Source organism: Mesoplodon mirus, assembly GCF_964341445.2.
Source record: "Mesoplodon mirus genome assembly, chromosome: 11".
In the NCBI taxonomy this organism is placed as follows: Eukaryota; Metazoa; Chordata; class Mammalia; order Artiodactyla; family Ziphiidae; genus Mesoplodon; species Mesoplodon mirus.
Genome location: NC_138987.1, coordinates 60,882,551 through 60,908,688, shown reverse-complemented (window position 1 = coordinate 60,908,688; position 26,138 = coordinate 60,882,551). Strand labels below are relative to the sequence as shown.

Below are 26,138 nucleotides of genomic sequence, written 5' to 3'. Positions count from 1 at the left end.
TCCATTATCACTACTGTTGTACGTGCACCATCTGATTTAAAGTAGAGGCAACAAGGGACATACTTCCCTTGTGGTCCAGTGGCTAAGACTCTACGCTCCCAATGCAGGGGGTCCAGGTTCAATCCCCAGTCAGGGAACTAGATCCCACATCCCGCAACTAAGAGTTCACACGTCACAACTAAAGATCCCGCATGCTGCAACTAAAAAGATCCCACACGCCGCAACGAAGATCCCACATGCCACAACTAAGACTGGGCGCAGCCAAATAAATAAATAAATATTTAAAAAAATAATAATAAAGTAGAAGCCAAGAAGATTATCAACTATATTCTAATCATGGCTGTTCCTGAGTTCAGAATAAGAAGATCACTGCTGGAGATCATTCACTAAGACATGCCTTTCCTCATCTCTAAGGAATTGCCATTATTGATCCTTAGCTGAGAAAACCAAGCTTCTTCTAATATGAGAGTCTAGGGAATTCCCTGGTGGTCCAGTGGTTAGGACTCGGCGCTTCCGCTGCTGGGGCCTGGGTTCAATCCCTGGTTTTGGGAACTAAGATACTGCGAGCCCCATGGTGTGCCACACCCCCACCCCGCCCCTAAATAACTAACTAACTAAATAAGAGATTCTAGGCCTGGGGGTGATGATGATGCCAACAGTAACAGTGATAGCAGAAGCAAGTCTAGCAGCATCACATCATGTGCCAAGCAGTGGCAGATGAGATCACCTGCCTCAGCTAGAGTTCATCTATCCCCTTCCCAATGTGAGAGAATATTCCTAAGAGGGAGTATCAATGATTCTATGACTGTCCAAATAAGAACACAGGGTTATTGAGGAAAGAAATAAATTGAAAAGAAGCTTTTGGGTTACTACCATGGTTATAACCTTGGTTTTAACAATGTCTTAGCTATAATCTAAAAATATGACTTAGTCAATGATAAACTTGCTGCAAGGCCAGAAAAATTCCTAGAAAAAATGATGTAGTTCAGAAAAAAAAAAAAACCCCAAAACTTTTCTCTTTTGCTATTCGCAAACGGCTTCTGAAACTACTATATAGTCTCCAAAGAGAAAAAATAGAAAAATATTCTCTTTTCAAGAGAATTCAAGAAAAAAGGTCAAGAAAGCCTCTAAGTAAAGCTTATTTGGCTTCCCGAAAGAAACTATTTGGAGAGACAATAATAACTAATGTAAACTAATGATCCTTGTTTACCTATGTACGTAAAAGAGAACAGGGCAGTATATATGAGAGTCTAGAGGACTGAGATATTCTTACTGGGCGAGAGAAGGATGGGGCAGTATTGTCTCTCTTGACTCCTGTGGGTCTGTAATGGTTTTCTGAGGCCACTGGTTCTCTGTCAGAGCCTAAGCTAAAAAATGAAGAGCAAGATTTGAACTCTTTAAAACAAGGCCCTCATATTTGGCCTAGAATCTTAGACACCTGGGATGGTATTAAATTTGCCTTTAGAAATAAAGGATGGTAGCATATTATCATGTAGCAAAGAAATATGTAAAGTTATCCAGTAGAAAACGTAGGTATGAGTCTTCTTTTTTTTTTTTTTAATATTTACTTATTTATTTGGCTGCGTCGGGTCTTAGCTGCAGCACACGGGCTCTTCCTTGCGGCGCTCCGGCTTCTCTAATAGTGGCTCGTGGGCTTCTCTCTAGTTGTGGTGGGCGGGTTCCAGAGCTCGAGGGCTCAGTACTTGCAGCATGGGGGCTTAGCTGCCCCGCGGCATGTGGGATCTTAGCTCCCTGACTGGGATCAAACCCGCGTCCCCTGCATTGGAAGGTGGATTCTTAACCACTGGACCACTAGGGAAGTCCCTAGGTATGAGTCTTCTCATGAAGGAGATTTAATTCTGGAAGTGACTGGGAAACATTAACAGGTTTATAAGCTGAGAAATGACATGATAACATATATTTGAGAAAGCTAACACTAGGTGCATTATCCCAGCTGGTTCAGAGGGGTAGAAGACCAGAGGTGGTAAGACTAGTTAGGAGATATTAGACATGAAGGGAGGTCAGGAAAAAGTATAGAAGTTAAATTCAGACTTGCAGAATTTGAAGTTATCTGCTTGATGGTATATGCTGAATGCTTTTAGAATAAATACTGGTTAATTTATTCAGTTAGTAAACATTTAAATACCTTTAAAATACTATGCAGGGAAGGCGTGAAAAGCCTGGTAGTTAGTGTGGAAGAGCCTGGAAGTTCGATTCCTTAGCTAAAAGTTAACGCGCCACCTTAGAAATATAGGCTTATAAAGGAGGTATTAATGCTTTTAGAAAGTTCTAGTATTGCACTACTTCTTTGGGAAATGGAGTAAATTCAGTTATGATCCCTAAAGGTGGGAAGCAATCTTAGGGCAAGGACTTTTTGGCTTTGGATCTTCCAGTGAAACCCAGATGCCTATGGGCAATGCGTTACGAAGGCAGAACAGGGAACACTGGATTGCAAAGACAAACTGATTGAAAGCAAACGCTAGGGAACACCAAATTTGAGGTTGGTTGGAGACTAGAATCTATCAATAAAAGGTGTGTGAGAACACCAGCATGGGGAGGACTTGGCTGTTTCCTAGAAGGGCCACTCCCCTTGCATAGTAAACAGCCATACATAAAAGCTGAAAGAAGGCAAAGAAAGGTAGGAAAAATGAGTTAATGGATATAAAGTACTTAACATGGTGTTTGGCATACAGCAAGTATAAACTGTCAGTAACCGTTGTTATTTTAAAATTTGGAGTCTTTTAAAAAATGGAGTTCTCCTATAATTAAAGGACAAAATTCTCCTTCCTTTGCAGAATATGGATAACTCACCCAAGTTGAGCTGTTATTTGTCTGCAGAGACTTGATGCTTCCCCAGCAGTTCTTTTTTTTATTTTTCTTTTTATTTATTTATTTACTGGCTGCATTGGGTCTTCGTTGCTGTGCGTGGGCTTTCTCTAGTTGCAGCAAGCGGGGGCTACTCTTCATCGCGGTGCAGGCTTCTCATTGCGGTGGCTTCTCTTGCTGCAGAGCATGGGCTCTAGGTGTGTGGGCTTCAGTAGCTGTGGCATGTGGGCTCAGTAGTTGCGGCTCGCAGGCTCTAGAGCGCAGGCTCAGTAGTTGTAGCACACGGGCTCAGTAGTTGTGGCTCGCGGGTTCTAGAGCGCAGGCTCAGTAGTTGCGGCACACGGGCTTAGCTGCTCCACAGCATGTGGGATCTTCCCGGACCAGGGCTCAAACCCGTGTTCCCTACACTGGCAGGCGGATTCTTAACCACTGCGCTGCCAGGGAAGTCCCCCCATCCCCCAGAAGTTCTTAAGGATACAGGAAAACTTTGGAGAGATGTTTTTATGGAAAGCACATGAAGAGATTTGAGCCTATGAGGCAGGCAGCAAGATAACTACTCAGTAAGCAGGCCCTGACCATCTTCAGAACTACCTCTCTCCGACCTCCTCAGAAAGTTACTTATGTCTAGATTATAAAAAAATTCCTTATGTTTTGTTCTTCTTTTACTGTTTAGGGCTGAGGCCTTTTAGATAAAATATTGAAGAGACTTTAATTTCCTAAAGATTGGTGGGGTGGTATTTGAAGGATGGTTAGAGAACTGTGCTATAAAATATCCCATAAGAATCTCTGGGATAATAATCTGGGGAAGGGCTTATAGTATGGGGATAGAGAAATATATAACTCCTTCATCTTCATCCAGAAAAAGAAAAATCAAACTCCCCTCTTCCTGTAGCAAGGAACTTTATGTTTCCTGTCTTGCTGAGTTACAGGAATCTAGGAGACAAGAGAGCGTTCTTCCTTTTGCTCCCTTGCAAGAGATCATAATGGTAGAAGCGATACAAGGCCTACTTCCCAATCACTAAGTTTTCATCAGATCTTTAAAAGAATGATCCAGTCAGATGAGCTACTTGCTAATTAAAAACTAATATAACTGAAACACTGTCTTTATTCTGAAAATAAGGTTCTCTGATCAAGTGTTCATTTTGCCTGGTTTAATAAAATTCACAAACCCTGTATCCATTCATTTGCTATCAAAGTTATCCCCATCCTGAGCCCTTAACTCTTATTGTCACCAGAGCAGGAGAAAACTCCATCCCATGTCTAGTGCCCAGTGAAGTTCCTGGCATAGAGTATAAGCATGGATATTTGCTAAAAGGAGTAAATTAACTTAGGGGATTTGCTAATTGTGTATCATCTTAATAAATGCCTAAGAAAGTCTCACAGATACACAATCCAGTGGCCTGACATCAAAATTCCTATTACAACCTGGATATTGATGATCCACAGAACAAGTTCCTAAAGCCAGTGGTCTCTGGGACATATAACACATCTGAACATTTCTGCCTAAAAATACATTATTTTCTGAGTTCTGTCATAATGTCTCCTAATAAGAGAAAGTCCACTTTCCCTGCAAAGTAACAGACCTCCTAATATTCACTCATGAGACCCTTTGCATTGAATCATTCAATAAATATCTGAATGCAAATATGTCCAAGCCCTGCTTGATGCAGTGGGGACTCACAGATGAGTAAGAGTATAAGTGAAATATTTCATAATAAATTTAAACACACACTCACAAGAAGCCATTAAGTAATTCACAAACCAGAGCGTACAATCTAGATAACTAGCAGAACAAAATACGTGTGCTAATGGGGATCCAAGCAAAATGGTATAAGAACATGAAAGAAGAAACAATTGCTGAGGGAAAAGTTTCTCAAATAAGATGTTTGGATTGTACCTTGAAGGATGAGTAGGATATTAAACCTTTAATAGGGAGCCATAGGGAAATGCAAATTAAAATCATAAGGAGAGGGGCTTCCCTAGTGGTGCAGTGGTTAAGAATCCGTCTGCCAATGCAGGGGACACGGATTCGATCCCTGGTCTGGGAAGATCCCACATGCTGCAGAGCAACTAAGCCCATGCGCCATAACTACTGAGCCTGCACTCTAGAGCCGGTGAGCCACAACTACTGAGTCCACGTGCCACAACTACGGAAGCCCACACGACCAGAGCCTATGCTCCTCAACAAAGAGAAGCCACCGCAATGAGAAGCACGCGTACCTCAAGGAAGAGCAGCCCCCGCTCACTGCAACTAGAGAAAGCCCGTGCACAGCAAGGAAGACCCAATGGAGCCAAAAATAAATAAATAAAATAAATAAATTTATTTTAAAAAATCATAATGAGATACCACTTCATATCCACTAGGATGGCTGTAATAAAAGGACTATGACTTTACTCAAAAGTAACTTTGATGGCTATAATAAAAAAGAACAAGTGTTGGTGAGGCTGTGAACAAACTGGAACCCTTGTACACTACTGGTGGGAATGTAAAATGATGCAGCTGCTTTGGAAGACAGTTTGGCAGCTCCTAAAGTGGTTCAACACAGAGTTATCACATGACTCAGCAATTCCACTCCTAGGTATATACCCAAGAGAACTGAAAACATATGTCTGCACAAAACCTGTACACGAATTTCGCAGCAGCATTATAACAGCCCAAAGTGGAAACAACACAAATGTCTATCGACTGATAAATGGATACATAAAATGTGGTATATCCATACATGAGCCTATTATTCAGTCATAAGAAGGAAGGAACTACAGATACATGCTATAATATGAACCTTGAAAATATGCTAAGTGAAAGAAGGCAGTCACAAAGGACCAATGATTACATGATTCCATTTATATGAAATGTGTATAACAGGAAAGTCTTTAGAAACAGGAAGTAGATTAGTGATTACCTATAGCTGGGAGAGGGGGATAATGAAAGAACTGGGAAGTGACAGCTAAGTGGGTGGAGTTTCTTTGGGGGGTGGGTAATGAAAATGTCCTAAAAGTATGGTAACGGATGCAGGACTCTGTGAATATACAAAAGCCACTGTACCCTTTAAATGGGTGAATTGTACAGTATGTGAATTATATCTCAATAAAGCTGTTATAAAAATTTGATAGAGATGGGTAGCGAGAAAAGGACATTCCAACCATTAAAAACTTCTTGAGATGTTAGGCTATCACAGGCTAGTATGACCTAGCACAGGATTCAGCCTAGGTTGGCATCACCCTACTTCATTTCCAGATAGAAAATTCATAAGATTAATACATTTTATTGAAATTCAAGTGGAAATATGAATTAGACATTAAATCATATCATAGCAAGAAAGGAATATTTTCTGTAATCCCCCTCCCTGAAAAAAAATTTAACATTAAAAACAAAACAAAGGGCTTCCCTGGTGGCGCAGTGGTTAAGAGTCCGCCTGCCGATGCAGGGGACACGGGTTCGTGCCCCGGTCCGGGAAGATCCCACATGCCGCGGAGCGGCTGGGCCCGTGAGCCATGGCCACTGAGCCTGCGCGTCCAGAGCCTGTGCTCCGCAACGGGAGAGGCCACAACAGTGAGAGGCCCGCATACCGCAAAAAAAAACAAAAACAAAAACAAAAACAGAAAGGTATCTCTGGAACACGCAGCACCTGAGCCAGAGAACCCACACCACGGATCTGCACACCATACCTGGTTTTATTTAATTTATTTATTTATTTAGGCCACGCGGTGTGGCATGTGGGATCTTTTTTTTTTTTTTTTTTTTTTTTCTTTTTGCGGTATGCGGGCCTCTCACTGTTGTGGCCTCTCCCGTTGCGGAGCACAGGCTCCGGATGCGCAGGCCCAGAGGCCATGGCTCACGGGCCCAGCCGCTCCGCGGCATATGGGATCCTCCCAGACCGGGGCACGAACCCGTATCCCCTGCATCGGCAGGCGGACTCTCAACCACTGCGCCACCAGGGAGGCCCCTGGCATGTGGGATCTTAGTTCCCTGAGCAGGATCGAACCGGGGCCCCCTGCAGTGGGAGCTCAGGGTCTTAACCCCTGGACCACCAGGGAAGCCCCCATACCTGGTTTTAAAGGCTGACTCTCAGCACTTCTACTACTTCCTCTTAGCTCAAGTAAACCTGACACCATCTCCAGCTCCTCATCTCCTTCCCCCTACTCTTTCATGGCTCTTACCACTACAGTAGCAATCTGTTTTCTACATCCCTTTAATACCAGAGGGAGTTTTTACATTCATACCAGGTGATACTCAAACTAGTTCTCAAGTATAAAATTGACGTTTTTAAACCCTAAGTCAAAATAACTAAAGAATCCTCAGTTAAGCATACAGCCAAACACATTGCTCAGGAATCCATTCACCCTTCCAGATCCACTTGCCACGCTTGTCCACCTTGCTTTATGCCTTGGAAGCTGACCATATAGAGTGTATGAACAGGCTCCCTTGCCCTCTGGCTTCCAGTTGGGTTTGGCTAACCAGATATATACCAGTAGGATATCAAAGGGCAGGAGGAGAATGAGACCAGAGTATTTCTTTTCCTTGCTCCTTTCCCTGCCAGAATACCATGATTTGGCTGCATACCTCTACTGAAGCCCATAGTTCTCTCCATACACTCTTCGATCCTGGTAATCTCTCTCAGTTCTTTGCCCTTTTAGATATAGAGTACGTAGGCTCTGTAATTGCTGGCCATAGGGTACCCTACTCCCTCTCACCAGTTTCCCTAAGTGCCTTTGTAAATAGTCCCTTTATTACATCTTTCTCAAATTGCTCCATTTGGGTATGTATCTGTTTCCTTTTAGGACCCTAAAGGATGAACAAACCATTCTACCTTAAAGATTCAGGTGCAAGAGGATATGTACCAGAAACTCTTGAGAAACTGTGCTTTCTTTAAGATTGGATAAAGAACCTCCTCACTGGGCAAAAATCCTCAAGGCACAGTTTGATGCAGAGTTCTTTTAATCTAACAATTTAACAGTATCTTAAGTTAAACTGTTGATTTAACTTTATGATTTCATCTCATCTTCCAGACAACTTTGTGAAGTAGGGCAGGTGATGTGTTATTTCCCTTCTAAAACTTAGAAACTGAGGTTCAGTTTTATTTCAACATTCCCTCTGTTATGTCGCTTCACTTTTTGTTAAGCAGAACCAAGTAATGGAAACCTTAATACTGACAGTATCCAAACCAAGGCAAACAGCTGAGTAAACATGTAAAGCAGTCCTTTACATGACCCTACATCCTTTCTCTCCCTTCTGGAAAGAAAACAGTTCTAAGTTCCCTGGCAATAGGTAATGTCTAGTCAAAGTAGAACATTTAAGGAACAAAGGCATTTGAATTGTGAACCAAATAAATTAGAGGAAAATATACATAAGACTGGTGCTTACATAGACTTACTAGAGCAAGAGCCCTCAATTGAAATATATGGGCAATTCTATTGGGGGGCATAGCCCTTTTAGGCACAGTGTTTTTAGGCAGCACAAGCCCATGCCCCTATCCCAAGGAATAACCGACTATGCCGCCAGTTTGTGGGTACATGTCAGTGTGGCAATATCTCATATGTACCAGGAACCATAAAGCAAAAAGTTTAATTAATTCTCAGGACAGAAAAAGGATCTTTGAAGGTTAAGTAGCTTAAGTCTGAACATGACCACCAACTGCTTGGGGAGAACATGGGTAGGATACAACTGAGCCCCCATGGAGTGCTACTCTGCATTACACAACTCCTCCACTATTCAGCCTAGCTGGTGGATCATCGTATGGCCTGAGGAGGAGTTGCAAAGTGAAAAAGAATAATGGCATCATTGGAGCTTCAGAGCTTGCAGAGAAGAATATGTGCCTCTCTTCTGCAATAAAGTTGCCACAGATAGAGAAAATATATAGGAAAAGATAATGCCTGCCTATAGTTTATTTTGCCCTACCTTGTCACTTACCCTATTTTCATCATCTGACACAATTTTATTGTGGTCAGAAATACAGATACCACAAACCCATAGGAAGTCAGGAAACACCAGCACTCCTCTTCTTCACCCCATACCACCTACACAAAGAATTCCCAGATTGGTAGATGAGGGGTCTGGTTTTATCAAGGCCTAAAATCTCAAAGTCATGAAAAGATTCTGCTCCTGTGATCATTATAGAAATATTTTTGATTCACCAAACAATAAACACTGGCAATACTACACACCTGAAGAAAGTAACCTAACCAAAGAATATGGAAGGTATACATGCCTAGTCTATTTTCAGATCAAAATAAAATGTATACATGCAACCACCTAGCATTACATTAGGTATATAAAGTTTAATCCTTATTCTAGCCTGCCTTTTTTTGGCCACGCCACAGGGCATGTGGGATCTTAGTTCCCCAACCAGGGATCGAACCCGCATCCCCTCCATTGGAAGCGTGGAGTCTTAACCACTGGACCGCCAGGGAAGTCCCTCTAGTCTGCTTTTTACAAGTCACAAAGAACTGCGGATATAATTTTTCAAGGTCTGATATAATATACATAGAAATACGTCCAGAAAGATTCACAAGAAACAGTTAATAATGTTGGCCGCTAAAAAGACGAACTAGGTATATGAAAGATGGGGTGAAAACAGACTTTTTGAACCTTTTATATTTTATACCAAGTCCATATATCTATTATCTATTTAAAAACTAAAGAAAAAGTTTCAAGGTCTGACATACTAATTTTTTAAAACTAGGATAGAAGGTTAAAACACTTGAGTCCATACAGCCTGACTCCTGGACCCACGCTCTCATAGTTCCTAACGTACTCTGAATCTCAAAAAAGACAGTGATCTGAACAGAACTAGTCCTTGGCAAAGTGTTAACCTAGTTTATCAAGCTCATGGTCTTAAACTACAATTGGGAATGGGGCAGAAGTTGGAGGTAAGGGGTGGAGGTGAGGACTGATTGCCAAAGTAAGAACTGAATATCAAAAGCCAACTATAAACAAAGTAATAAGGTCTCCAAAAGAGGAAGAGAAAGTTCTATAAGTTCTATCTAATTCCTGGATAGTAATGTGGAAGGTTATGTAAGAATTTTTGCAAGGTCCAGTACCCATAGCCATATAAAGATATACTATTTACATAATAGCTACAGTATACTTAATCCATAAAGAATATAGAAAAGAGGGAAATCCCTGTTCTTTTAGACTGATATATTAAAACAAAACAGCGATTTTTCTTTCTCCTTATTACAAAACAGTTTTGACAGAACTTACAGAGCAGAATCTCAGGTTCCTACTTACCTCTAGTATCCTTTGGAGGTGAAATTGGAAGAAAATTTAGAATGAGAATAAGAGACTTATAGCTTAGAGGCAACCCTCTACTACCCCTTTACTTCTTTCCCTTTCTCTAGTCTCCATCCTCTCTCTTACTCTTTTCCATTCTTCCTCCATTTTTTCCCTTCTTCTCTATCTTTGCTTAGGCTTACTCCTGACAGTTGCATTCAGTGATATCCTTAAGTAATAATTAGCCTGGCTGTGGTATTAAAGCTGCTCATATCTTAACCTATTAAAAAAAAAAAAAAGACAGTCCTGGTTCAGAGGATGGGAAGCAAAGTTTCATAAGAATAACTTTTTCTACTTTTAATTATGGAAAACATACAAAGGCAAAAGAAGAGTATAATGAATCCCTACACATTTATCACTTAGCTTTAACAATTATTCACGGACAAACTTGCTTCATTTGTAACTCCACCTATTTCCTTACCTCCCACATTATTTCAAAGCAAATACCAAATATATAATTTCATTACGAAATATTTCAGCATGTAGCTCTGAAAAATCTCTTTAAAAAAAAAATAAACCCAGGGGTTTCCCTGGTAGCGCAGTGTTTGAGAGTCCGCCTGCCGATGCAGGGGACACGGGTTCGTGCCCCGGTCTGGGAGGATCCCACATGCCGTGGAGCGGCTGGGCCCATGAGCCATGGCCGCTGAGCCTGCGCGTCCGGAGCCTGTGCTCTGCAACGGGAGAGGCCACAACAGTGAGAGGCCCGCGTACCGCAAAAAAAAAAAAAAAAAAAATTGGGCTTCCCTGGTGGCGCAGTGGTTGAGAGTCCACCTGCTGATGCAGGGGACGCGGGTTCGTGCCCTGGTCCGGGAAGATCCCACATGCCACAGAGCAGCTGGGCCCGTGAGCCATGGCCGCTGAGCCTGCACTTCCGGAGCCTGTGCTCCGCAACGGGAGAGGCCACAACAGTGAGAGGCCCACGTACCGCAAAAAAAAAAAAAAAAAAAAAAAAAAAAAAAAAAATATATATATATATATATATATATATAAAAACCCAAACAACTCTATATCATCTAAAAATTAATAATTCCTTAATTTTATAAAATAGAGTTAACATTTCCAATTGTCTTATATATGTCAGAATTGTTTTGTTTTGTTTTACAGTTTATTTGATTTTTTTTTTTTTTTTTTTTGGCCACACTGTGCAGCTTGTGGGATCTTAGTTCCCTGACCAGGGATTGAATCCAGGCCCTTGGCAGTGAAAGCATGGAGTGCTGACCACTGGACCTCCAGGGAATTCGCCAGTTTATTTGTTTGAAATAGGATCCAAGTAAGGTCCATATACTGTCACTGGTCGTTATGTCTGACACATCTTTTAATCGACAAGTTCCCTATCCATTCCTATTTCTTGCAGTTTTCTTTAAAAATTTTTTTAATTAATTAATTTATTTATTTATTTAGGCTGTGCTGGATCTTCCTTGCGGTGCACAGGCTCTCTAGTTACGGCGCACGGGCTCTAGAGTTCATGGGCTCAGTAGCTGCGGTGCACGGGCTTAGTTGTGGTATGTGGGATCTCAGTTCCCCGACCAGGGATTGAACCCAGGCCCCCTGCATTGGGAGCGTGGAGTCTTAACCACTGAACCACAAGGGAAGTCCCCTATTTTTTGTAATTTATTTGTCAAGGAAATTCTTATGTTTGTACCAGCATAAAAATTAACCCATTCAAAAACCATTTAATTAGAGTTACCATATGATCCAGCAATCCCACTCCTGGGCATATATCCAGAGAAAACTAATTCAAAACGATATGGGGGGGGGCTTCCCTGGTGGCACACTGGTTAAGAATCTGCCTGCCAATGCAGGGGACACGGGTTCGAACCCCGGTCCAGGAAGATCCCACATGCTGCAGAGCAACTAAGCCCGTGCGCCACAACTACTGAGCCTGCACTATAGAGCCTGCAAACCACAACTACTGAGCCCACGTGCCACAACTACTGAAGCCCGCACTCCTAGAGCCTGTGCTCCGCAACAAAAGAAGCCACCACAATGAGAAGCCCACGCACCGCAATGAAGAGTAGCCCCCACTCACTGCAACTAGAGAAAGCCCGCGCACAGCAACGAAGACCCAACACAGCCAAAAATAAATAAATAAAAATTTTAAACAATGGTTTAGATGGCAAATTTTATTTAAAAAAAAAAAGATATAGGGGACTTCCCTGGCAGTCCAGTGGTTAAGACTCCACGCTCCCAATGCAGGGGGCACAGGCTCGATCACTTGTTGGGGAACTAAGATTCTGCATGCCACGCAGCATGGCCAAAAAAAAAAAATGCACCCCAATGTTCACAGCAGCACTATTTACAATAGCCAAGACATGGAAGCAACCTAAATGTCCATCAACACATGAATGGATAAAGAAGATTCAGTATATATATGCACAATGGAATATTATTCAGCCATAAAACAGAATGAAACGATGCCATTTGCAACCATCTGGATGGACCTGGAGATTATCATACTAAGTGAAGTAAGCCAGACAGAGAAAGACAAATATCATATGATATCACTGATATGTGGAATCTAAAAAAATGATACAAATGAACTTATTTACAAAACAGAAATGGACTCAGAGACATAGAAAACAAACTTATGGTTATCAAAGGGGAAAGGGGGTGGGGGAGGGATAAATTAGGAGTCTGTGATTAAGATACATGCTACTATATATAAAATAAATCACACTACTATATATAAAATAAAACAACAAGGACCTACTGTATAGCACAGGGAACTATATTCAGTATCATGTAATGACCTATAATGGAAAAGAATCTGAAAAAGAATACATATATATGTATAACTGAATCACTGTGCTGTACACCTGAAACTAACACATTACAAGTCAACTACATGTCAATAAAAAGTTGTTTGTTTTGAAAAAAATGTATTAAGTAGGTACTATTTGGAGAATAGAAAAAAGAATCTATAACTGAACAATTATTTATTGTATCTAATATGTAGCATGTGGAGATGCTATGAAGAAATGCAAAATGAGAGAAAAGGTTGGCCTTCAAAAGGCACAAGATGGAATGCAAAAACAGAACAACGACATAAAAACATAAAATCAAAACAAAACTTCCTAGTAACAACATAGCTTCTTTAGTGACTATTGATGTTAATCTCAATAGTCAACTGACCTTTTATTTTATTATCTTTTTCTCAGGCAAAGGGAAGGGAAAATAACAAATGTTGGCTATTTACCATATTCCAGGTCCCATAGGATTTTGTTATCTAATATAATCTTTAGAAAGAAGATAATGAGGGCTTCCCTGGTGGCACAGTGGTTAAGAATCCACCTGCCAATGCAGGGGACACGGGTTCAAGCCCTGGTCCAGGAAGATCCCACATGCCGCAGAGCAACTGAGCCCGTGTGCCACAACTACTGAGCCTGCACTCTAGAGCCGGCAAGTCACAACTACTGAGCTCATGCGCCTAGAGCCCGTGCTCCACAACAAGAGCAGCCACTGCAATGAGAATCCCACGCACCACAACGAAGAGAGCCCCCACTTGCCGCAACTAGAGAAAGCCCGCACGCAGCAACGAAGACCCAATGCAGCCAAAAATTTTTAAATTAAAATAAATAAATAAAAGAGACAGTAGAAGAGAAATTTAGAAAGTAGGAAGGTGGAGGTTTGTTTAAAAAAAATGATAATGAGATGAGATAGGTATAATTTCTATTTTCTTTTCTTTTCTCTTTTTTTTTTGGTCCACGCTGCACAGCTTGTGGGATCGTAGTTCCCCGACCAGGTATCAAACTCAGGCCAATGGCAGTGAAAGTGCCACTGAGTCCTAACCACTGGACTGACCGCCAGGGAATTCCTTCCATTTTCATTTTTATTGATATGGAAACTAAGGTTCAGAGGAGTTCTTTCTTTCCCAAGTTTACATAATTAATAAGTAGTAGAATCTTATTTTTGACTGAGGATCATCTGGTTCCCAAGTCCGCACCCTTTCCATTGCTGTTTCTCTAAACACAGGAACAGCAATGGCTTTCACGAACTATAAGCAAGGTCAACAATTAGTTCCAATTATTTTTTTAAGAGATCAATTTCTAAAATGTGTTCAAATCAACAGTCTAAAAAAGAGGGACTTCCATGGTGGTCCAGACTCTGCCCTTCCACGGCAGGGGGCGTGAGTTCCATCCCTGGTCAGGGAACTAAGATCCCACAGGACACTCAGTGTGGTCAAAAAGAAAAAAAACAAAAAAACAGGTAAAGAAACTTAGCTTATCATTTTTCCTCAATAATCAAAGAATCTACTAGATTTAAGTACTGGTCTGATATGTGAAAATGGAACTAAACTGAGGAATCTGATCATCATCTTCCCTGGAGAAAACACTTACTGCCCACTCCACTGCTCCCTTCAGTGTAGAGGGACAGACATCAGCATATCGTTCCTGCTGTGCAGGAAGCTCTAGAAGCAGCAGCACAGCTCTGTCCTCTTTCGCTCTGGGGGTTCAGCTGCCTGAAGGGAGCACACACTCAGCTTTGCTACCTTACATACTGGTGAGGTTTCACAGGGGTTGCCCCACAGGGGAAGTCTGTAGCTTCTGTTTGGTTTGGTTTTGATCACTGCTTGCACCTAGATGGAGAAATCTGTCTAATTCTGGCAGTATTAGAAAATCCACTGGCCCACAGATACAAGCTACCTTCTTGAATATGAGTGTTATCAGTAATAAAGTTGTTGTTTTTATTTCCATTTGTCAAACTTTCTTCTTATTTCTCAACTGGAGTGGAGGAAGAAGGATGCTTCAAACTGAAACCCACAAACCCCAGCAGTCTTTAAAGGCTAGGCAAGTATTTCCTTTGGTAGTTGAAATGGAGCCCAGGGTAAAATGTTAGTGTGCCTGGCCCTACCAGTTTACAAATCCTGTAATTGTAAAATAATGATTTAGTAATAATTCAATTTGGGACAACAAAGAAAATCATTTTCATTTATAATGTAAGACCTTTATTTCACAAATGAGGAAAAATCAGATTCAGTTTTGATATAAGCACTCAGTTATTCACTATTCATTTAGCAATTGAGTAGGCAATGAATCAATGTTTACTAAATGTTTTTTCAAAAGTATATTTCTTGACTACAGAGCCCATTAACTAGCAGAAAGGGGTTAAAACACAAGGGCTCAAAAATCAAAGACTATAGTTTAATTCTAGTGTTGCCATGTACTAGTCTGTGACTTTGGGTAAGTTGCTTAAACTTACCCACAGAATGCAGACAGTAACAGCACCTATGTAATAGGATTAGTGTGGGGATTAAAATAAATACATATAAAGCTCTTACAGTGCCTGAAATATAAAAGGAGCTCACATCCATTCATTCAATAAATACTTAATGCCCGATTTAGAGTACCAGGCACTATGTCTGATAGCAAGGACAAAATGCCAAGTTAAAGATGGTCTAAGACAAAGACTAGAGATGGTCTTGGTCCTAACAGAATTCAGCATTTAGTAGAGATATAGCCATTAATCAAATAATCACAAAGTAATTGTATAATTACCCAGTGTGATAAATGGGCTAGGGAAAGAAAAAGAACAGAAGGCTGTGACCTACTTTAGTTAGTATAGTCAGAAAGGTGACATTTAAGTGATACTTCACGGAAGAGCAGAAACTAGCCATTCAGAGAATGAAATAAAAGATCATTCCAGAAAGAGAAATGGGCAAAAGACACAAAGTGAGATTTTCAACTGAATCTGAAAGAAACAGAAGGCCAGTGAAGCTGGAGTGTAATGAAGGATGGAGGGGTAGGCAGAACCTTCCAGGCTGTGTTAAAGTACTTGGCTTTCATTCAACACAATAGACAGTCAGTGAATAATTTTATACAAGAGAGAAGTTATAAGATCTGATCTATGTTTTGAAAATATTACTCTGGCTACTATAAGAAGAATAAATAAAAGCGAGGCAGGGGGTGAAATGGCAAGCTCAATTAGGAGGCCACTGTAATAGTCCAAACAAGAGACAATATAGTCTATAATTGGAGAGATGGCTGTAAAGATGGAGAGAAATGGAACGATCTGAGGTGTAGTTTATAGGTAGGACCAAAGGACTTGCTTATAAATTAGATGCAGGAAAGTATAGTGTCTAGCTTGAGTAACTGGATGGATGATGGTATCATTCACTAATGCTGTAGAGATGGAGGGGAGAGCCAATTTGAGGACTGCAAAGCAATCATTACATTTTGAATATGTTAATTTTAATAACCTGTGAGATTTCTAGGAAAAAATATCAATTAAGCAGTTGGATACACAGAGGAGAAGTCTGGTCTAGCAATTATCTGTAAATCTGTTAGCATAGTAATAAGTGAAATCTAGGAATAAAGTATATTTAGAAAGAAGGCAAGAAAACCTGAAGAAATATAAACGCTCAGAAATTGAGTAGAGTAACTGACAAGGAGGTCAAAAGAGGAGGGCAAAAGGGCAAGACCCAAGAAGGTTGTGTTACCGGAGGCAACAAAAGACAGAGTTTCAAGAAATGGGGAATAGTCAACTCCAGCAATGCCACTAAGAGGTTATGTAAGATAAAAACTAAAAAACAAACAGAACACTAGTTGGATTGGGCAACTTAAAAGTACTTTGGACTAGAGCAAGCAGAAGAAAGAATCAGTGAGCCTGAAGAGAGATCATTTGAATTTATCCAGCCAGAAGGAAAACAAAAAAACAAGCAAACAAACAAAAACCAGAATGAAAGGGAATGAAGAAAGCCTATGGGACTTACAGGGCATAATAACAGAAACAATCTATGTACTACTGGAGCCGCAGAAGAAGAGAGAGAGAAAGGGGTAGAAAGTTTATTCAAAGAAATAACGGCTGAAAACTTCCCAAATGTGGGGAGAGATGTGGACATCCAAGTTCATTAAGCTAACAGCTCACTCCAAAGTTTCAATCCAAAATGACCTTCTCCAAGATGCATTATAGGAAAATCATCTAAAATCAAAGACAAAGAGAGAATTTAAAAGTCAGTTAGAAAAAAAAAATGTCTCTCATACAACAGAGCCTCCATAAGGCTATATGAGCAGATTTCTCAGCAGAAATCCTGCAGGCCAGGAGAGAATAGGATGATATATTCAAAATGCTGAAAGAAAAAAAATGCAAAACAAGAATACTTTACCCAGCAAAGCTGTCCTTCAGAAGTGAAGGTAAGATAAAGATTTTCCCTAACAAAAGCTGAGAGAGTTCACCACCACTTGACCTGCCTTAACAAGAAATGCTGAAGAGTTCTTCAATCTGACAAGAAAGGATGTTAACTAGTAACACAAAAATATATGAAAATATACAACATACTGGTAAAGGTAAACATATAGTCAGATTCAGAATACTCTAGTACTGTAATGTGGTGATGTTAACCACTTAACTCTAGTATAAAGGTTAAAGGACAAAAGTATTAAAATAGCTATAGCTACAATAATTTGTTAATGGTTACACAATATAAAAAGATGTAAATTGTGACATGAAAAACATAAAATGGGGGTGGGGGTAAAAGGGTAGATTTTGTATGCAATCAAAGCTAAGTTGTTATCAGCTTAAAATAGACTGTTACATCTATAAGATGTTTCAAGTAAGCCTGAGGGTAACCACAAAACAAAAACCTATAACAGATACACATAAGATAAAGAGAAGGGAATCAAAGTATACCACTATCAGAAATCATCAATTCATAAAGCAAGACAGTAAGAGAGGAAGAAAGGAAGAAAGGAACTACAAGACAGCCAGAAAACAATTAACAAGATGGCAATAATAAGTCCTTACCTAGTTATAATTACTTTAAATGTAAATGGATTAAATTCTCCAATCAAAAGGCACAGAGTGCCTGAATGGATAAAAAACAAGGTCTAACGTTTATGCTGTTTGCAGAAGACTCATTTACTACAAAGACACATATAAGAACAAAGTGAAGGGTTGGAAAAAGATATTCCACACAAATGGAAACCAAAAGAAAGCAAGGATAACTATACTTATATCAGAAAAAAGAACTTTAAGTCAAAAACTGTAACAAGAGACAAAGGAAGTCATTATACAATGATAAGAAAGGGTCAATTCATCAAGGGGATGTAACAGTTGTAAATGTGTATATACCCAACATCAGAGCACCTAAAATACTGAGCAAATACTAACAGATCTGATGGCAGAAACAGACAATACAGTAATAGCAGAGGATTTCGATACCCCACTTTCAATGATGAATGGATCACCCAGACAGAAAATCAATACAGAAACAATGGAATTGAACTATATTTTACATCAAATGGACCTAACAGACATATACAGAACCGTCCATCTAAAAACAACATAACACACCTTCTTCTCAAGTGCACCTGGAACATTCTCCAGGATAGAGCACACTAGGTCACAAAACAAGTCTCAGTAAATTTAAAAATACTGTAATCATACCAAGTATCTTTTCTGACCAAAATGATATAAACTAGAAATCAATAACAGAAGGAAAACTGGAAAATTCACGAATATGTGGAAATTAAACAACACATTCCTGAACAACCAATGGGTCAAAGATAAAATAAAAAAATATCTTGAAACAAACAAAAATGGACACACAACATACCAAAACTTATGGCATGCAGCAAAAATAGAGCACAGAGGGAAGTTTAGAGTGATAACTGCCTACATTAAGAAGAAGAAAAAAAAAAAAGATCTCAAATAACCTGAAGGAACTGGAAAAAGGACAAATTAAGCCCAAAGTTAGCAGAAAGAAGGAGATAACAAAGATCAGAGCAGAAATAAATGAAATCAGGAATAGAAAAACAATGGAAAACTGTTAGTTTTTTTAAAAAGATTAAATTGACAAAGCTTTAGCTAGATTTACCAAGAAAAAAAGAGAGAAAACTCAAAGAAATAAAACTAAAAATGAAAGAGGAGACATTACAACTGATAGCACAGAAACACAAAGGATCATACGACACTGCTATGGACAGTCATATGCCATCAAATTGGACAACCTAGAAGAAATGAATAAATTCCTAGAAACATACAATCTACCAAGTCTTAATAATAAAAATACAGAAAATCTGAACAGACTAATAAGTAAGGAGATTGATAATCTCCAGGACTAGATGGCTTCACAAGTGAATTCTATCAAACATTTAAAGAAGAACACCAGTTCTTCTCACTCTTCCAAAAAAATGAAGAGGAGGGAACACTTCCAAACTCATTTAACGAGACCAGCATTACCCTGATACCAAAGCCAGATGATGACATTAAAATAAAATAACAGACCAATATCCATGACGAATATAAGTGCAAAAATTCTCAAAAAAATACTAGCAAAACAAATTCAACAGCACATTAAAAGCATCATACACCATGATCAAGTGAGACTTACCCCTGAGATGCAAGGACGGTTCAATATACACAAATCAATAAATGTGATATAGCACATTAACAAAACAACAAAAATCATGATAATCCCAATAGATGCAGAAAAAGCAATTGACAAAATTCAACATCGTTTCATGATAAAAACATTCAATAAATTGGGTACAGAAGGAACATACCTCAACATAATAAAGGCCATATATGACACGTCCACAGCTTATATCATATTCAACAGTGAAAGTCTGAAAGCTTTTCCTTTAAGATCAAGAACAAGAAAAGGGTGAACATTTTGACCACTCCTATTCAACATAATACTAGAAGTCCTAGCCAGAGCAATTAGGAAAGAAAAAGAAATAAAGGCATCCAAATCAGAAAGGAAGAAGTAAAATTGTCTGTTTGCTGATGACATGATTTTGTATACAGAAAATTCTAAAGACTCCATCAAAAAAGTGTGAGGCCTAATAAACAAGTTCCATAATGTTTCAGGATACAGGGACTTCCCTGGTGGCACAGTGGTTAAGAATCCGCCTGCCAATGCAGGGAACACGGGTTCAAGCCCTGGTCCAGGAAGATCGCACATGCTGCAGAGCAACTAAGCCTGTGTGCCACAACTACTGAGCCTGTGCTCTAGAGCCCATGAGCCACAGCTACTGAAGCCCGTGCACCTAGGACCTGTGCTCTGCAACAAGAGAAGCCACTGCAATGAGAAGCCTGTGCACCTCAACGAAGAGGAGCCCCTGCTCGCCACACTAGAGAAAGCGCACATGCAGCAACAAACACCCAATGCAGCCAAAAATAAATAAATAAATAAATAAATAAAGACGGTTTCAGGATACAAAATCGAACATACGGGGCTTCCCTGGTGGTGCAGTGGTTGTGAGTCCCCCTGACGGTGCAGGGGACACGGGTTTGTGCCCCGGTACGGGAAGATCCCACATGCCACAGAGTGGCTAGGCCCGTGAGCCATGGCCGCTGAGCCTGCGCGTCTGGAGCCTGTGCTCCACAACGGGAGAGGCCACGACAGTGAGAGGCACGCATACCACAAAAAAAAAAAAAAAACATACAAAAATCAGTTCCGTTTCTATACACCAACAATGAAATCAGTTTTATTTCTACACACAAACTATCTGAAAGAGAAATAAAGAAAAATCCATTTACAATAGTATCAAAAATAAAAACTTAGGAATAAAGTAAACAAGGAGGTGATAGATCTGTACATTGAAAACCACAAAACACCGCTGAAAGAAATGGAAGGAGACACAAGTAAATGAAAAACAATGTTGTGGGGTTTTTTACAGAAATAAAAAGTTCCATCCTAAAACTCATTTGGAATCTCAATGTACCCTGAATAGCCGAAACTTGAACAAGAAGAACAAAGCTGGAAGTCTCAAACTTTCTCATTTCAAAAATTATTACAAAGCTATAGTAATCAAAACAGTGTGGTACTGGCATAAAGACAGACATACTAACCAATGGGACACAGTAGAGAGCCAGAAATAAACCCTTGCACATATGGTCAAATGATTTGACAAGGGTGCCAAGACCACTCAATGATAAAAGAACAGTCTTTCCAACAAATGGTATTGGAAAAACTGGATATCTACCTGCAAAAGAATGAAATTGAACCCTTACCTTACACTGTAAGGGTAAAAAATTACCCTTATACAAAAATTAACTCAAAATGGATCAAAGACCTAAACATCTTGGAAGAAAACATAGGGGATAAGTTTCATGAGATTGGATTTGGCAATTTCTTGGATATGACACCAAGAGCACAGGTAACAAAAGAAAAAAAATGGATAAATTGGACTATATCCATATTTAAAACTTCCATGCTTCAAAGGACACAATCAACAGAGTAAAAAGGCAGCCTACAGAATGTAAGAAAATATTTGCAAGCCAAAGCAAATCACAGTCTCTTTGTGGGCAACCTTGCAACAAAAGTCACAGAGGAGCTCCTTTTTGAGCTTTTTCACCAGGCTGGGCCAGTAATAAAAGTGAAAATTCCAAAAGATAAGGATGGTAAAGCAAAGCAGTTTGCGTTTGTGAATTTCGAACATAAAGTATCTGTTCCTTATGCCATGAATCTACTTTATGGAATCAAGCTTTTTGGAAGGCCCATCAAAATTCAGATTAGATCAGGAAGCAACCATGCCTCACAGGAAGTCAGTTTGTCATATCCCCAGCATCGTGTTGGAAATTCAAACCCTACTTCCACATCTCCTAATAGGTATGAAGAGAGCTAAAATGACTCGATCAGCACAGATAATTCAAAGATCTTTCTCTTCTTCAGAAAATTTTCAGAGACAAGCAGTGATGAACAGTGTTTTGAGACAGATGTCACATGGAGGGAAATTTGGTTCTCCATATCTGGATCAATCAGGATTTTCCCCATCAGTTCAGTCATATAATCATACTTTAAAAAAATTTTTTTAATTTATTTTTGTCTGCATTGGGTCTTCATTGCTATGCACGGGCTTTCTCTAGTTGTGGCGACTGGGGGCTACTCTTCCTTGTGGTGTACGTGCTTCTCATCGCAGTGGCTTCTCTTGTTGCAGAGCACAGGCTCTAGGCGCACGGTTTTTAGTAGTTGTGGCACGAGGGCTCAGTAGTTGTGGCAGACGGGCTTAGTTGCTCTGTGGCATGTGGGATCTTCCCGGACCAGGGATTGAACCTGTGTCCCCTGTATTGGCAGGTGTATTCTTTTTTTTTTTTTTTTTTTTTTTTGCGGTACGCGGGCCTCTCACTGTTGTGGCCTCTCCCATTGCGGAGCACAGGCTCCGGACGCGCAGGCTCAGCGGCCATGGCTCACGGGCCCAGCCGCTCCGCGGCATGTGAGATCTTCCCACACCGGGGCACAAACCCGTGTCCCCTGCATCGGCAGGTGGACTCTCAACCACTGCGCCACCAGGGAAGCCCGGCAGGTGTATTCTTAACCACTGCACCACCAGGGAAGTCCCCCACATAATCGTACTTTTAACCAGTCTTCAAGCTCCCAGTGGCGCCAAGATACGCCATTATCACAGAGAAAAGTCAGAATTCTCATTCCTACATAGCGGATAGACATTATAGCCGTAAACAGTGTTACACCACGATCATGGGTCTGACCATCATTACAGAGGAAACAGATGATTTATTCTATGAAGATAGGAATCACGATGGCTGGAGCCATGACTATGATAACAGAAGAGACAGTGGTAGAGAAGGAAAATGGTGCTCATCTCGACACTAACAAGTGATAAAAGGATGTTTTCATAGGGTCATTCTAGGCCCTTTTTGTTAATTTGTCTGGGACTGTTTTCTTAAAAAACTGTATAGAACAGCTTTACAAGTCACCACATTTCTTTATAAAAATTTTAAAGCCTAACAGCAGTCCAATACAGAAACGAAAAGAATTGTGGTTCTAGTTTTATTACATTAATAACCTTTCACCTCAGGGTTTTAAGAGGAGGAAAGGGTTTTATGCAAACGAAGGTGCCACAATTCCTAATCACTTTAGACAATTGAGGAAGGGATGTATTATATGGATTAGTTGTATTATGGAGCAAATATTTTAATTATCTGTTATCTTTTTGTACTGCAAGAAGTTTCTTGTTAGTGAATCAGATTTTTGGTGTATATAATAGAAAACATTCAAGTTGATAGTCTGAAATGACTCAGTATTTTGTTAATAAATGAGAAAATGTAACTTCAGTGATTCATTTTCCTAACATTTCAGAAAGCTTTTTGGTAAAGTTTCGGGATAAATCATATTATTTAACTTCTTAGAGAACTTAAGTGTAAGTTCTGTGATATAATCTTGAATTTTACTGTAACTGAGCATACAAGTATACATCTACATGTGCTATTTCATTATAAAATTTTAGAATTTGCTCATTAAATTATGTTTGATGTATGACTGAAGCCACTCAGGAAGTTAAATATCTCTAAATGTATTTTTTTACAGTAAAAATACAGTGTTAATGTAAATCCCCTTATTCTGGAAGAATAAAAATGTAAATGCATCGTCAGATAAAATGGTAAAATGTTTTACTGAAAGTATACTTTTTTGGGGAAAAAAAAGGTTCACAAAACCTTTAAGTGCTGCCTCTATCACTCAAACTTCTAAAATTTTAACATTTTCAAAGTGCCCAAGACAAGTGCACAAGGACACATTTTATTGTTGAAATTGTATAGGTTGCTTTTTGTTTTTATTTGAACATTTGAGAATTTAGTCTTAAACACTTTCTGATTTAAAAATTTTAAAACCTTGTTTAACAAAACTTTTATGTATCAAGATACTGTTTCCGGGACTTCCCTGGTGGCATAGTGATTAAGAATCTACCTGCCAATGCAGGGGACACGGGTTTGAGCCCTGGTGCAGGAAGATCCCACATGCCCCAGAGCAACTAAGCCCATCTGCCACAACTACTGAGCCTGTGCTCTACAGCCCACGAGCCACAACTACTAAGCCCATGTGCCACAACTACTGAAGCCCACACGCCTAGAGCCCATGCTCCACAACAAGAGAAGCCACTGAAATGAGAAGCCTGCGCACCGCAACTAGAGAAAGCCCGCGTGCAACAACAAAGACCCAACGCAGACAAAAATAAAAATTAATTAATTAGTTAATTTTAAAAAACAGATGCTGTTTCCTTTTCATTGTAGAACTTGTTTATAAAAATTCATTCCTAGAAAAAACCAAAGAAAAAAGAAAACAAAAATTCATTCCTAGGGACTTCCCTGGTGGCACAGTAGTTAAGAATCCGCCTGCCAATGCAGTGGACATGGGTTCAAGCCCTGGTCCAGGAAGATCCCACATGCCGCAGAGCAACTAAGCCCGTGCACCACAACAACTGAGCCTGCACTCTAGAGCCCACGAGCCACAACTACTGAGCTTACGTGCCACAACTACTGAAGCCTGTGTGCCTAGAGCCTGTGCTCTGCAATAAGACAAGCCACCTCAATGAGAAGCCCACACACCGCAACCAAGAGTAGCCCCTGCTCGCCACAACTAGAGAATGCCCGCACGCAGCAACGAAGACCCAAAGCAGCCAAAAATAAATAAATAATTTTAAAAAAGATTAAAAAAAATTTATTCCTTGAAAAAAAAAAGAAAATACTTGCAAATCGTATAGCTGATAAGGAGTTAATAGCCAAAATATATAAAGAACTCTACAACTCAGTAACTAAAAACAAACAATCCCATTTTAAAAAATGGGCAAAGGACTTAAATTTTTTCCAAAGAAAATATACAAATGGCCAATAAGCACATGAAAAGATGCTCAACATCACTAATCATTAGACAAATGCAAATCAAGACCATAATGAAATACCCAGTCACACCCATTAGGATGGCTACCATCAAAAAAAAAAACAGAAAATAAGTGTTGGCAAGGATTTGGAGAAATCAGAACTTGTGCACTGCTGGTGGGAATGTAAAATCGTACAGCTGCTAAGGAAAACAATGTGGTAATTCCTCAAAACATTAAAAATAGAATTACCATATGATCCAGCAATTCCACTTCTGGGAATATACCCAAAAGAATTGAAAGCAGAGTCTGAAGAGATATTTATACACCCATGTTCATAGCAACATTATTCACAACAGCCAAAAGATGGAAGCAACTCAAGTATCTCTCACAGATGAATGGATAAACAAAATGTGGTATATACATTCAATGTGGGAATTCCCTGGCAGTCCAGTGGTTAAGACTCAGGCTCCCACTGCCGTGGACCCGGGTTCAATCCCTCGTTGGGGAACTAAGATCCCATAAGACATGTGGTGCGGCCAAAAAAAAAAAAAAAAGTAAATACATTCAATGTAATATTATTCAGCCTTAAAAAGCAAGGAAATTCTGGGGCTTCCCTGGTGGTGCAGTGGTTAAGAATCCGCCTGCCAGGGCTTCCCTGGTGGCGCAGTGGCTGACAGTCCGCCTGCCGATGCAGGGGACGCGGGTTCGTGCCCCGGTCTGGGAGGATCTCACATGCCGCGGAGCGGCTGGGCCCGTGAGCCATGGCCGCTGAGCCTGTGCGTCCGGAGCCTGTGCTCCGCAACGGAAGAGGCCACAACAGTGAGAGGCCCACGTAACGCTAAAAAAAAAAAAAAAAAAAAAAAAAAAAGATGTTAAAAAAAAAGAATCCGCCTGCCAATGTAGGGGACACGGGTTCGAGCCCTGGTCTGGGAAGATCCCACATACTGCGGAGCAACTAAGCCTGTGTGCCACAACAACTGAGCCTGCGCTCTAGAGCCCACAAGCCACAACTAGTGAGCCCATGTGCCACAACTACTGAAGTCCACAAGCCTAGAGCCTGCGCTCCACAACAAGAGAAGCCACTGCAATGAGAAGCCCCTGCACCGCAAGAAAGAGTAGCCTCCGCTCACCGCAACTAGAGAAAGTCCATGCACAGCAACGAAGATCCAATGCAGCCAAAAATAAATAAATAAAATAATAATTAAAGGGAAAAAAAGCAAGGAAATTCTGACATATGTTACAACATGGATGAACCTTGAGGACATTATGTTAAGTGATATAAGCCAATCACAAAAAGACAAATACTGTATGATTACACTTATATGAGGTACTTAGAGAATTCATAAAAACAGAACATAGAATAGTGGTTGCCAAAAGCTGCGGGGAGGGGAGAATGGGAAGTTGTTTAATGGTGTAGATTTTCAGTTTCACAAGATGAAAGGAGTTCTACTAGAGGTTGGCTGTACAATGTAAACGTACTTAAC

At 40.1% G+C, this 26,138-nt stretch overlaps 1 protein-coding gene and 1 pseudogene across 8 annotated transcripts in view; one reads left to right on the top strand and one right to left on the bottom strand.

Moving 5' to 3' along the window:
- RBMS2 (RNA binding motif single stranded interacting protein 2) overlaps positions 1 to 26,138 on the bottom strand; it is a 90,687-nt gene that overhangs the window by 26,300 nt on the left and 38,249 nt on the right. The window contains exon 1 of one of the 7 annotated variants that reach the window (XM_082636805.1): positions 25,076 to 25,162. The exons of 5 other annotated variants lie outside the window; for them this stretch is intronic. The gene's annotated coding sequence lies outside the window, so the exon portion shown is untranslated. Of the gene's footprint in view, positions 1 to 2,811; positions 3,730 to 25,075; positions 25,163 to 26,138 lie in introns of those variants that run through there. One more of the 7 variants, XM_082636808.1, reaches the window with a different exon arrangement.
- LOC309812498 (RNA-binding protein 7-like) lies at positions 8,320 to 23,356 on the top strand (annotated as a pseudogene). The gene is made up of 3 exons: positions 8,320 to 8,332; positions 21,320 to 21,817; positions 22,375 to 23,356. The product of its transcript is annotated as an RNA-binding protein 7-like (transcript).